This window comes from Macaca nemestrina, chromosome 8, assembly GCF_043159975.1.
Source record: "Macaca nemestrina isolate mMacNem1 chromosome 8, mMacNem.hap1, whole genome shotgun sequence".
Classification (NCBI taxonomy): domain Eukaryota; kingdom Metazoa; phylum Chordata; class Mammalia; order Primates; family Cercopithecidae; genus Macaca; species Macaca nemestrina.
This window is the reverse complement of record NC_092132.1, coordinates 31,683,401-31,698,632: the sequence shown is the minus strand read 5'-3', so window position 1 is coordinate 31,698,632 and position 15,232 is coordinate 31,683,401.

Below are 15,232 nucleotides of genomic sequence, written 5' to 3'. Positions count from 1 at the left end.
CTTAGTTTTCATATTCCCGCAGTGTTACCTAGGATACCAGGCCCTTGCTACATTTAGACACCTGCATAATTTTTTATGTACATTATATCAGGTCATTTGTGATGCAAATAAAGAAAATAATCTAACCAAGTAAGATTCTAATAAAATGAAGGTTGCAAGTAATTGGTTTTATCGTTTGTGTGTTTTCACACTACTCAGAAATATAAAAACTGCCTTTCTTCATTACACATTTTAAATCAACCAATTTTGAATAAAATAATGCTTATTGATCTAGTTTCTAACTTAATCCTATTATCAAAACTCTATGACCAACATTTATGGCTTGTTGTTGACAATGATACTGATGATTATGATGCTAAAAAAGGCAAGTTAATTCTAACCTGTTACAATCAATAATAATTTTTTAATGAAGCATTTTGAATACAATCTGTATAATTATATAATCAGGCAACTCAAATGAATTTCAAATAAAAAATTAAGTATAAAGAAATGTAAATTTTTATGTCCGAAATAGTTACTGTAAAAAGCTATTTAGAGTTTTCTTATTCATCTACCTGGACAGATTATTTTTAAGGATCTTTATTTTAGCAAATCATACCATGATTTAATCAAATAGTAAGTCTTGTGAATTCCATCTCAAGGACATATTTACACTTTCTAAACATCAAATCTAAGTTGCAGACAACTCCTTTTGTGGACTATTTCAGTAGGCTTTTAAAGGATATTAGTACTTCCATTCTCCTATAATCCATTTCCACATTGTAGCCAAAGTGATCTTTTTAAAAGGAAAATAAGTAGAATACATCACTCATCTGTTTAATCGTCTAAATGTTTCTTATTGCTTTTAATGTGAAACCTCAACTCCTTATATTGGCTTACAGAATCATACTTGATCTGTTCCTGGCTATTTGTCTGACTGTATCATTTACTATATTCCATCTCATTTACTATTTGTCAGCTACACTGGCTGTTGAATGGTTCCTGTAACAGCCAGCTTTCACCAGAGATTGGGTTATTTCCAGTAGTCGTATTGTCTGTCTAGAATTTTTTCTCTCCTAGACATTTTGCAACTAAAACTATATTAATTATCTATTTCTTCATAAAATTAATCCCAACACTCTGTGGCATAAAATGACACACCATGATCATCTCACAGTTTCTGTGGGTCAGAAATCTGGGGGCAGCTTGGCTGGTTCTCTAACAAGACTATGGCCAAGATGACATACAGATCGGTAATCTCATCTAAAGGGTTGACTAGGGAAGGATCTGCTTCAAGTCTCACTTGTTTGTTGGCAGGATTCAATTTCTGCAGGCTGTTGGACTTAAGGACTGTTGGTTCAGGCTGCCCTCAGTTTCTTGCCACACTGGATTTTTCATCAAGGCAGTTTGCCTCATCAAACATACAATCCAGGAAGGCAATAAACTCTTCTAGCTGGCTAGAAATCACTGTCTTTGTAGTTCAGTCACAGAAGTGGCATACAATCACCTTTGCCATATTCTCTTGACTAGAAGAAAATAACACACTCACAGGAAGGTGTAATTACACGAGGGTATGAATACCAGCAGTTGGGGATTATTGGAGGCTATTTTGGAGGTTGGCCTCCCACATTACATACTATCTTTTAAAATTCACTTGCTTTGAAATACCTTTATATGTATCCTCTCAATCAAACATTGCTACTCACTTATGCTTCAATATGTTGCTCTATTTTAATCCTTGGTAGGACACTTTGCACATTTTCTTTTTTTTTCTTTTTTTTGCCATGATCTCTACAGGACTTTAAAGCACACAAAACTGTGAATCTCATATGCTGTGTATGCTAGTGTTTTCTCAGTGACCATACAGTGTTTGGCACATATTTGGCACTAAATAAATATTAGTTGAATAAATTGAATAGGTTTCATTACGAATAAATGCTATATAGAAGTGCCTTGAAGTACCTTGCTACGTATCCTCTCAATCAAAAGTTGCTACTCAGTTACGCTTCAGTATATTGCTTTTAATCCTTGATTGAGTACTTCACACATTTTAATATTTTTATGTTTTTCCCCCATGATCTCTACTAGATTTCAAAGTACATGAAACTATGAGTCTTACCTGCTGCTTATTCTGGTGTTTTCTCAGTGGCCATACATAGGATTTATCGAGAAGAAATGCTATACAGAATTGTGAGGAGATATTTTATAGCCCATTATCAACTTAGCAACATTTCAATCTGTAAGATCTTTAGAAGTAATGAATCAAAGCAGTGGTTCTCATCTGAAATTACACTTCTATGTAATTATTGAGAGATCTTATTTTTGCTTCCTTCATGAATCCACTCTTCCATCTACCTATTTATTAAAATAATGAGAGATGGTCATTCTTGGCAATCTGCTAAACATGTGGATATGATGGTTTACAGTCTGGTAGCAGTCAGACAATTAACTATTCATATAATCGTGAAAATAGTTGAATGACCAACTGGGGTAAATGCTACGAAGGAAAACTTTTAAATTCAAGGAGAAAATGACAATAGTGGTATTTGACCTCGTGGGGGGAGAACTTTCACGTGGACATACCATTTTAATTGTTATTTGAAAAATAATTAGGCATCAACTTGTAAGGAGATAGAAGATTTGGGGCATTCAAAATAATGTCTGAAGAAGCTCTGAGATGAATGGAGCTTTGTCTCCTAAAAGAACTGGCTAGATCAGAGGATGAAGAGGGAGGATATTATTTTACAAGAGCAGGCTGAAAAGACACTCATGTCAGATCTTACGGAATTTTTATTGGAAATCATAAGAATATTGGTCCCTATTCTAATAATGAAGAAAGTCAACTAAAGGCTCTAATGCTGTTATTATACAATTAGATTTGCATTTAGAAATGCTCACCCTGGAAAATGTGGGGAGAATAAATAACAGGGGAGGACTGGATTATAGGAATGCAGGGATGTGATTGGATGGTATCTTTACTGTTTTACAAGAAATAGTCTCTCATGGGGATGGTAGCAGTGTTGAGTTATATGGATTTATGAGGCACAATTGGATGGCTATCATTTTTCAGCCATTGTGCTATAATGAACACAATCGTTTATCTTTAAAATATTCCCTTGAGATTATTACAATCATCCTATATAAAACAGGAGATGGAGACAAAGAAAGCTTCACTAAATTGCCTAAGTCTCACAATGGTTGTGATGTGCAGTGCATGAGGCATGGACATAAACACATATATACACACAAGTGCATGAATTATATGATGCAAGTATAACTTCTTTTTATGAAAAATTTATTGGCAGCATGGTGGCTCACACCTGTCATCATAGCACATTGGGAGGCTAAGGCGTGAGGATTGCTTGAGGCCAGGAGTTTGAGACCAGAGTGGGCAACACAGTGAGACACCATCTCTACCATAATCATCACTACCATAACCATCTCTACCATAAACATCATCTCTACCATAAACACCATCTCTACCATAAACAAACACACAAAATTAGCTGGGTGTGGTGGCACAGGTCTGTAGTCTCAGCTACTCAGGAGACTGAGGCTGAAGAATCACTAGAGCCCAGGATTCCACAGCTCCAGTGAACTATAATTCTGCCACTGTACTCTAGCCTGGGTTCCAGAACGAGACCCTGTCTCTTATAAAAATAAAACAAAATAAAATAAAGAAAAAAATCTATGGAGAAGTGTATCTGTGCCTCACAGCCCCATCCTTGCCAGACCCTTCATCATCTTGTGCAGAGACATGACAGTCATGAGTAAAAAGGTTCGGGAAGAAGAATTTCAATCCGATAATATTGTACATGCTTATAAGGGACTTGCAAGTGGAGGACAGAACATATTGAATGAGACATGTCACAAGGGGAGCTTTCTGACTAGGCAAACAGCATTGTTAGGCTAAAATTTATCTAACCTAATTTTCAAATCATCCTGTTGATATCAGCTAGATACATTTTTCTTTCAATAAGTGTATTCATTCTTTCAGAGCAACCTCTCTGTCAAACTAACAAAGGGAGCAGAGGGGGCACTGCTGTGACCATCCCTGAAACAAGGAGCCTTTCTCCCTCCAACAGCAGAGTCATGATTTGAGCCAAGTTATCTTTTCTCTGTAGCTGTGTCATAACTGTTTTATTCTGCTTTACATTCCAGAGACCACTAAGGGGGAATGTAAGTGTGAAAGATGACTGCCTTAGTATAGCATTCTAAAGTTGTTGAATAGGAGCATCTCTGGTCGGACAAGGGGTTGTAATTATCTACAACTATTATTTTCCTTGTAAGTTTGAGAATCAAGTAAAAGAAGCAGGTGTCAGGCAATTGGTGTAAAAGTACCAAATTTATTGCTTTTAGCCTTGATTAAAGATTGTGCATGAAACTAACACAGGAACAGAAAACCAAACACTGCATGTTCTCACTCATAAGTGGGAGATGAACAATGAGAACACATGGACACGGGGAAGGGAACATCACACACTGGAGCCTGTCAGCGGTTGGGGGCTAGGGGAGAGATAGCATTAGGAGAAATATCTAATGTAGAGGACCAGTTGATGGGTATGTAACAAACCTGCATGTTCTGCACATGTACCCCAGAACTTAAAGTATAATAATAATAATAACAGTAATTATAATAAAAGATTGTTCATGAGACCTGTTGCAGGTCTAGTAATAAGAAAATGAGTCTCAGGTGCAGATTTGCCTGCAGATAATTCACCTGGAAGGCTGATGAAAAGATGATGACTGGGAAAAGAAGCAGTTGTAACAGAGGTCTCACCAAATTCCTTGAGGAACTGTGAAGTTCAGATAACATTTCCATGATGTGCCGTATTGATGCAAGGAGTCAATCTTTTGAACCTATACTGGACCAGTCACTGGGTACAGGATTCTTCCTGAGGACAGGCTGCAGACTTGAGCAAGTTAGGTCTGTTTGGTCAAGGGCCAAATGTTGCCAGCAAGTGATAGTTTCAGCTGCTGGGAAAACAGTGCTTTTTGTAAGATAAATCCATTGGCTTTGTATAGTAAGTTCATTTCTTTGGGGAATAGCTTCTCTGGGCTTCAGATTGGACTCCTTTTTTTTTCTGAGAAATCTTATAAAAAGATAGTTAGTAGGATTAACTACAGCCCCTGACATGTAGCTGTTCTCAGGGTTGCAACTTTTTCATATTACCTGGCTTCTCTATTACCTACCTTAGATACTCTTCACCTTTAACCTGCTTCTCTGCTTGCCTACATGAGTCTGGTCACCATACACTTCCTAGGCTGTAGTGGCTGCTTTTACCCATTTATCATCTAAATTAAGTAGGTGAATAACAGGAAACATCCCAGAGGATTACCTACATTACATAAATACCAAATGTTTTCTTTCCAGTCCTATTTAGTAACAGCAGGTCTGCTTCCCTCTGAATGTTAGGCCAGTATAATAACTCCTCTTCTCCCCTCTTGAAACACGATGTGCAAACTATCAAGTGGCAGCTGTGATTTTTACTTTTTTTTTTTTTTTTGTCTATTTTTGTTGATTCTTGTAAAATTCTACTTCTGCTAACTAGGAGTTGTATACCTTCTTTCTGGAAGCAGAAAGCAAAAATTCCAAGTGAGACACTAAGAGTGATAGCGAACAACACCATTTTTACAGTCCTTGATTCCCTGACCCATTTATTCTATATATTGTATACCTAGAACTATATACTTATCATTGATGTAAATTGTATACCGCATCCAAAGGAATGACTGCCCATCCTTGTAAGGTGCCATCTCCAAGTTGAAGTCTTAGTTGAACCTTCAAGAGTATGTTTCATTTCCCTTTCAGGTTAGAGGTTGCTGCGTGTGTGGTTTGTGATGGAATTCATAAACGTCATGTTGATGTGCTCACTAATGCACATCATCTGCTTGGTCCAATGTGGTGTAATGAGGGATCTTACATCAGTGGATCACTACATAAATCTTTAGACAATTATGCTGGTTGTAAGAAAGACAAATCTATGTCTGCAATGAGTTTGTTCTGGTAAAAATAAAGAGTACAATGGTGAAAGAAGTTCAATGTAATCAATTTGCCACCAAGGTAGCTCATTGGTATCTTTTAGATACGGTTTTGTGATAGAAGCTCAGTATTAGATTCTATTAAATACTAAGAAACATCAGTAGCTAGATTAGCTTTAATGAGTGTCCACAACTCTACTGCTGTCATTGTGGGCCAATTTTAACAAGCACTGAGGTTGCTGAAAACAAGCTGATTGATCTGAATTTGTCAAGTTCAAGTTCTGTTAATTAGAAGGGGCCATTCCATCTGAATGTAGTTGTAGCACATAACAAATGCATTTTCAGTTTGCATGAACATGTTTGCTGACCCATGTGAGAACCAAGTTCGGCCTTCTTCTTCTTCTTTCATTTGTTTTAAGTTAATCCCCACCCCCATCAGTGTGTTCATTGCTTTAAATGATCACACCCCGTATTAGTCTGTTTTAACACTGCTGATAAAGACGTACCCAAGACTGGGTAATTTATAAAGAAAAAGAGGTTTAATGGACTCACAGTTCCACGTGGCTGGGGAGGCCTCACTATCATGGTGGGAGCTGAAAGACGCATCTTACATGGTGGCAGATAAGAGAGAAAATGAGAGTCAAGTGAAAAGGGAGACCCTTTATGAAACCATGAAATCTTATGAGACTTATTCAGTACCCCAAGATCAATGTGGGGGAAACCGCCCCCCATAATTTCCCCACAACACGTGGAAATTATGGGAGATACAATTCAAGATGAGATTTGGGTGGGGACACAGCGAAACCATATCACACCCATAGATGTGAGCTGAGAGACATTGTTGGGACAAAGTTGGGGACTTAGAAATCTGGAGAACTTGCTTATTCAGTTTATTTTATGTGCTCAGGACCTACCTATAACCTACTTATTGTATAACAGGTATGGCTTACAATGCATTGCTGTTCAGCCTATCCAACCTTTTGACATGGTAGGTCTGACAGACCTATACATGATGAACATTATAAATTGAAGGTCCCTTGACATCTCTTAATCAAGTGACATGTACAAGATAGTGCATAGTAGCATGCCAGATGCTGTTTTCACATGGTGGGTAATTCTCTGCTTCAGATGTTGTGGTTTTGCTATGGAAAATTAAAGGTTTACATTATGATGACCATACTGGTGCTCGACATACATTCTAAGTGGTATGATTTCTGGAGGATCAGATAGTCCAAGTAGATCATAGTCTCTATCTGCTACAGATTCCTTTTCTGCACTGGGTTCCACTAAAAGCTGTCAGCCATCAATTCACCTTAGTCAAAGCAGTAATACCAGGTATGACATATGCTGTATTTAGAATATGAAAATGTCTAGCAGGTTCCAGTGCTTCCTTTGTAGTTTTGAGTGGTGCAAGATGCAAAATACTTTGCTTCACTTTTGAAAAAAGCATATCAAAGGGCATTGGATCTCTGAAACCCTCACTGATATAAATAAGTCTCATAAGCTTTGGAGTGTTTACTTCCCATGCTTTGAAACACATGAATTTTTCTTTTGCTTTTAACTCTCCTATTTTTTTTTTAAATTTCAAGTTTTTGGGGGTACAAGTGGGTTTTGTTTCTTGGATAAATTCTTTAGTGATGATTTCTGAGATGTTAGTGTACCTATCACCCAAGCACTGTACACTGCACCCAATATGTAATTTTTTATTCCTCACTTCCCTCCCAAAATTTCTCAATCCTCTGAGTCCCCAAAGTCCACTGTGTTATTCTTATTCCTTTGCATCCTCATAGCTTAGAATATACAACATGTGTTTTTTCATTCCTGAGTTACTTCATTTAGAATGATGGCCTCCAGCCCCATCCAAGTTGCTGCAAAAGACAGTATTTTGTTCCTTTTTATGGATGAGTAGTATTCCATGATGTATATATACCACATTTTCTTTATCCACTTGTTTATTGATGGGCACATAGGTTAGTCCCATATTTTTGCTATTGCAAATTGTGCTGCTATAAACATGTGTGTACATGTGTCTTTTTCATGTAATGACTTCATTCTCTTCGGATAGATACCCAGTAGTGAGATTGCTGAATTGAAGGACAGTTCTATTTTTAGTTCTTTAAGGGAGTGCATGAATCTTGTCAAGTCCTTAAACACACTTTCCTTTTTGCTTAGTTAATTTAATTATCATTTTATTGATAGAGTGGACCAATTTGATAATCTGTTCAATGTCTTCATTGTCTAGATTCTATGGGGGTATTTTATGATAGAAGAGGAAAGGGCTAACACAGTCTTGCTGTATCTCATGTAAATGTGAACTGTAAGGATTAAGAAGAATATATTGACTATCAGGGAATACATACTAAGTGCCCGAGGCCATGCTAATGTGCTCTTGCAGAGATAGCCTCTTCGGAGCAGAAATCTGGATACTACTTGCTTAAGTTTGAAGTAGTTAGTTGTCATGATCTAGAATCCATCTTGTTCCTATAAGGACTGGCACAATAAATAAATGAGAATATGATGGAGACCACACTTTTCTAATTTTCTATGTATTTAACAGTAGTACTGACCTCTCCTATCTCCCATGGTATGTTATATTGTCTTTATTTAATAACTTGGTAAAGAAATGGGTAATTTTGCAGGCCTTACCCACTATACTAGATCTTATCAAACAGGCCAATAAAGCAGTTTGAGGATTGATTTACTGACAAACATGCTTAGTTAAATTAAACATTCGGAGATTGGGAAAATGAGGGCTAGGTGGCGGTGAGTCTGTGAACTTAGTGGGTCCACCATAGGCCAGAGACTGGCTGTGCTTGAGCCAGTTCTCTATTTAATACCCGGCCTTCACCCTGCACAGGGCAATGATGCTTCAGGTACCATAGATCAACATCAACTAGGATTCTGTGTCCAGCGATTCACCAAGTACTTATGTATTCCCATTTTCCTAGTGTGTTTTTTCCTGAGTAAATTGTTCTGAATATTTTTGGGAAGAGGCTAGGTGAATTATTACAAATTACAGACACTGTGATTTTTCAGGGTCCTTCCTTCTAGGAACTTGGACACCTTTAGTCAATTAGTTCTGAACCTAACAACTGGCCCAGGACTAGAAAGTAAGTACAGCAAGCATCATGACATTTTAGGGGGAGTTGTTCTGAGTTTCCAGATCATATGTCCTCAATATCTTGACTGTACATCTTGGTTATACAGATTGAGCCATCTATCTTGCCCTTTATCTTTTCCCTAAGGAGGTTATATCCTATTAAAAATCTCTGTAGTTCAGTGTCAGCCACCACCCTGGTTTTACTAACATTGTTGCTTAGTACAATAATTATATTCACTTTGTTATTGACAGTTTAGAAACATCACAATGGCTTCTTTATTTTAGGAAATTTTCATTACTATTTTCATTACTATCTAGGAACCCAATTTTGTAACAATTTCTGCAACTCTCATACCTGTTTGACAGTGTCTACAGGGACACCATTGCTTAGTTTCTCATCAGTGAATGAGTTAGCATCTGTGTAAATGGAGTGCCCTTCGGGCCTCCCTTAAAATAACTGGTGATTTCCAGCCTTAAAAAGTATATGTCCACTCCAACATCCCATTTCATTGAGCTTCCCACTTCCTTTTCCTGCTGCTTGCCATGGCAGCAGGCTATGGCTTTTATTTTTAACTAAACGAGAGACATTGCCTTCTCCAGGCTTTTAATTGCTGTTCTACCAGATTAACACCGTTTCCTGTGTCCTTGACAGAATTTTAAACCTCATCGTATATGAGAAGTCTCCAAATTATAAACTCTTTTCTCTCTTTTCCTGTTCTATGTTACGACATCCTTGATGTAAGACTTTCTGCACCAAGTCTCTAACATTATAGCCTCCTGGCTTATGTTAGCACCTGCTCACTAGTCTCTGCAGCTCTTTCAGGTTAGAGTCCTTTTTCTTCCCTTAGTGGATCAAGTATCATCTCAGCTGAGTTATGTTGTCACTTAACGCTGTTTATTACTCTGATGGACAACATGGGAGGAGGGGTGGAGATTCTGAGGGGGCACACAGGTCATCTTTTCAGGTGGCAACTGTTAGACTGTCTTCAAAGAAATGGCATGCAAGATTTTAACATGAACCTTCCTCCAGAGGATTCTGAAAAGCCTTGTCTCAGAGGATTTAGGAGATTCTGCAGTCTCAGAGTTCAGGAGAATCTGGAGAATCAAGTTATTCACGTGCATTGATGCACACATCCCCTCTCAACTGTAAGGGTTCCACCCCTTCCCAATGAGAACTCTGATCGTGGTGCAGTGGGATTCTTGGTCTAGGAGTTAACTTTCTCTGGCACTGCAGACCTTGAGCCTAAGCTGCAGGAGATAAAAGTCTCCATTTATTGGGAGGCCGAGATGGGCGGATCATGAGGTCAGGAAATCGAGACCATTCGGGCTAACACGTTGAAACCCCATCTCTACTAAAAATACAAAAAATTAGCCGGGCATAGTGGCGGGTGCCTGTAGTCCCAGCTACTCGGGAGGCTGAGGCAGGAGAATGGCGTGAACCCGGGAGGCAGAGCTTGCAGCGAGCCGAGATCGCGCCACTGCACTCCAGCCTGGGAGATAGCGAGACTCCGTCTCAAAAAAAAAAAAAAAAAGTCTCCATTTAGGTTGCCAAAAAGGCACTATGACTTTTAACATCATCTTGATTGGTGATGAATTAATTAAGATTTTTGCTATCTTTCTTCGATTCATTAATCACCCTGAGACACATTCCAAGCAGTTTCTTAAAGATACTACCTCCCTGGAAACTCTCAAACATCTAAGATATTGATACTTCAGTGTATTTATTTTACTAGTATATGGTTCCAGTTTACCATTGGTGAAGTAGTAACAATGACGCTGATGTCTCATGCCAGAGACTATGAGTACTCCATCTACCCAAGTAATGAGATTCCCATTGCCAACTGGCCAATGAATAGTTTGTCTTGAAAATCCCATTTTTAGAGACTGCTTCCCTTTCCTGACATCATCTGTCATTAGCCTAGTTCTGCAGAAGACGGAGTTTGAAGATTATTAGGGAATGCTTTAATGAACAATACCTTTAAGAGGTTCAAAGAAGCAGAGATGGGCAAAGGGAAAAGTTGATCTACAGTGCTGTTATTAAAAAAAAAAAAAAAAAAAAAATCACTCGGCCAGTCCCATGGGTTGATCTGAAGCAGGAGTAGCTCTTCAGAGATATCCTTCATTGAACTAGGGCCTGGAGGATCGAGGAGGAAACATTGTACCTTAGCAGAAATAGTCATTGGAAGACGGCCATCCCTGGGGAAGAAGAGTAACTTTGAGCAAACAAAATCCTTTGCCAAAGAAAAGTTTTTCAGAGGATTCAGCTGTGACCCACCATTAGGCATCACATTTATCCCTGAAGGGAGTTGCTGGGTGGTGTACCACAAGATTTACTGTAAGACCCCTAGCAAAATGATTCACTACAACTTTATACCTTGTACTTAGCTCTATAACCTTCTGTTTTTGTCTTCTCTTCTCTCCCTCACACAGAGACCTTGTAGAAATAAAACCTGCCTTGTTAAGTTTCCACATAGAATATCAGAACACATTTGAATTCTGAAGACAGATTATTAAAAAGATGAGAAAACAAATGCATTACAATTTTTAAATGTCTTTGTTTTAGCTCCTTAATCATATGTCACACCTTTTCCATAGAAAGGAGAAAATGGTATTAGAGTGTCCAAAAATAATGGAAGTATACTAAAAGAAATAGAGGTTTGTTTTTGTCCTTAGTCATTCTCAAACCTAGCAGCACATTAGGATTCTTTCAAGTGTAAATATACCAGAAACTGGGCATACCACTGATCAGTTAAATTAGAATCTCTGGGAAAGGTTCTCAGCCAACTCTAGGTTGAAAATGCTTTTGAGTAATTGTAAATGTCAGTAGGTCTTGCTTACCATGCTAGGCTTATCAGATAAGTTTATAATCAACCACTGCTATAACTGGTTTCCTGAGGAGACCAGAAGTTTTACATCCATCTTTATATTTCTATTCTGCCAAGATCAACAATTGTTCACTTCTGCATCACTTTGAAACCATTGGAAGAAAATGTTTAAAAATTTTATCTTTGGTAGGCTGTGACATGAATCAAGGATATTCTGTTCTCTGGACAAAAGTATATTCTCTACTATGTCCTCTATCTCAGATTATTCTCAAACAGAGATTACACAACGAGTCTAAATGATGGCAGCATCAAAATTTTGTGAATATTTCACAATCAGCAGTGTAAAACAATAATGAAATAGTGCCCTCTAAAAATATTCAGATTCCATGAAGATATTAGAGTTCAAAATATAAGTTATCTTTTTTAGTTAAAGTCATAAAAATCCATATGTTAAACAAGTATCTAAATAAATTTTAAAAGTTTTTATTTTGTTTAATTTCAGCCAAAATCTCATTGAGATACTTGGTATTATTGGTGTTCTTCAGTTTGTCACTTTAATAAATATAATCCTGCAATATCAATGAAGATGATTTTGTCTCCAAGCTTCAGATGTGCTTCACGTTTTAAAACCTGAAGGATTTATTAGACAATTAAAAATTATCATATACTAGACCTCAAACAGAATGTCTTGACAATAAAAATTTCCAACTTTTTAACGGTGCTCACACTCTTCAGGATCGCTTTATATTTCCAGTCAATGACCATAGCAGAGACTTAGTTCTCTTAGATGAAATGAGATAGAGAAGAAAAAACAATTCTTGGTTTTAGCTTTGTACATCTATAAAATTGTCCAGAATCTACAACTCAAGGCCTTTAACTCGGTTGAAATAATAACCTATGAAGAAGGTAAGTTTAACACTATGTATCCATTCAAGGAAGAAAAAATTGCCCAAATCCTCCTGCTTTTTCAGTGAATGAGACTCAAATACATTTTCTGACACGGTTGAAAAAAATCATTCAAGTGATAGATACCATATTTAAAATATCATTTTGCCCATATAGCATATGTATTAATAATATGTCTTGCTAAAGTGCAGATTTAGGGCTGAGTGTGGTGGCTCATGCCTGTAATCCCAACACTTTGGGAGGCTGAGGTGGGTGGATCACTTGAGCTCAGGAGTTTGAGGCAAGCCTCAGCAACATGGTGAAACCCCATCTCTACAAAAAATACAAAAATTAGCTGAGTGTAGTGGTGTGTGCTAGTATTCCCAACTACTCGGGAGGTTGAGGTGGGAGGATCACTTGTGTCTGGAGGCCGAGGCTGCAGTGAGCTGTGTTCACACTACTGCAGTCCAACCTGGGTGACAAAGTGAAACCTTGTCTCAAAATAACACATACACCTACACAAAAGGTGCAGATTTTGATTCAGTACATCTGGGCTGTGGCCTGAGATGATCATTTCTCACAAGCTCACAGGTGATGCTAAACATGCTAGCCTGAGGACAATACTGAGAAGCTGCAGCTTAAAGGAGTAAGGCCCAAACTATAATTCATTTATGAGAAACATGAACAATGCCTAAGAACTTTTTAGAAACTCACATTCTCAGGCTGCTTACTGGATAATTTAAGGATTGGGGACCACTAATCTGTCTCTTAACAAACTCTTTACATTGTTTTGAGAATCACTACCTTAGACAATTTGTTTTCTTTTTTTAAAAAAGAAACAATTGTATTGAGGTATAATTGATATAAAATAAACTGTACTTCGAGTATCTGCAGTTTGATAGACTTTGAAACTATCAATACAATTGAGATGTCAAATGAACATGTCCATCATCTCCCTAAATTTCTTACTTTTACATGGTAATCCCTCCCACTTTTCCCAATCCTCACTCCCCCTAAAAAAAAGTCTTACTTTTGGGTAATATAGATTACTACTTTATATGTATGGTGTTTTTTGTTTTTTTTTGTTTTTTTTTTTTTTTTTTGAGATGGAGTCTCGCTGTGTCTCCCAGGCTGGAGTGCAGTGGCTTGATCTCAGCTCACTGCAAGCTCCGCCTCCCGGGTTCACGCCATTCTCCCGCCTCAGCCTCCCAAGTAGCTGAGACTACAGGCGCCCGCCACCACGCCCGGCTAGTTTTTTTTTTGTATTGTTAGTAGAGACGGGGTTTCACCATGTTAGCCAGGATAGTCTCGATCTCCTGACCTCGTGATCCACCCGCCTTGGCCTCCCAAAGTGCTGGGATTACAGGCTTGAGCCACCGCGCCCGGCCATATATGTATGGTTTTATAGAAATGGAACCATAGAGAGTATATCCTCATTTTTAGTCGGAATTATTTTACTCAGCTTATTTGTTTTGAGATTCAAAATTTCAAAATCATTAAAAATTCTCAAATTATTTGATATTTGTAATATATATTAATATTCCATTTTAAACTTTTATCTTATTGAGCATTCACCTAGTAAACATCTGGGTTGTTTCCAGTTTTTTGGATATTATAAATAAAGTCACTATGAACATGTCTATAAGTTTCTCTATGGACATATGGTGTCTTTTCACTGGAGTAAACACCTTGGTATGGAATAGTTGAGTCATATGGAAGCTGTATACTTAGGTGCTTCAGATACTGACAGACTATTTCCCAATAGTCATATCATTTTGCATTCCAACCAACAATTGTTCCTTATCTCCTCCAACATGGGATATAATTATTCTTTTTAATATTAGACATTCTAATGGATACTCATATCTCATTGTGGTTTTAAATTGAATTTGTCTAATGTCACATAAGATTGAATATTGTCTCATGAGCTTATGTTTTCATTCACAGATACATCTCTTTGGTGAGGTGTCTGTTTAAATCTTTTTTCCATTTACTGGATTGTTTGTTTTTTATAACTGAGTTTTGAAAGTTCTTTACAAATTCTGTATACACATCTTTTATCAGATATATGCCTGGCAATTATTTTCTCCCGGTGTGTAACCTCTCTTGTCTTTTAATTTTCCTAATAATATATTTTGAAGGGCAGTAGTTTTAAATTTTGATGAAGTCCAACTGACCCCTTTCTTATAGATCTTGAATTATGAAGAAGAAAAATTACCGATCAAAATGTCTCAAAACTGAGTATGCCCCTAGTACTACTTATATTTATTGTTGTACTAGACTCCCTAGAAGTAAAGAAAGAGAAACAAAATTGAATAAAGTTTATGTAGATTTAACAGAGGAAAATAAAACTTTTATGCATAGATACTGTACTTTTGTGCATAGAAAAGCCAAAAAATTTGCTGAGAACTAGGAACTTAAATCTGAATTAATCATGTTACTGGGAAAATAAATGAAGCAT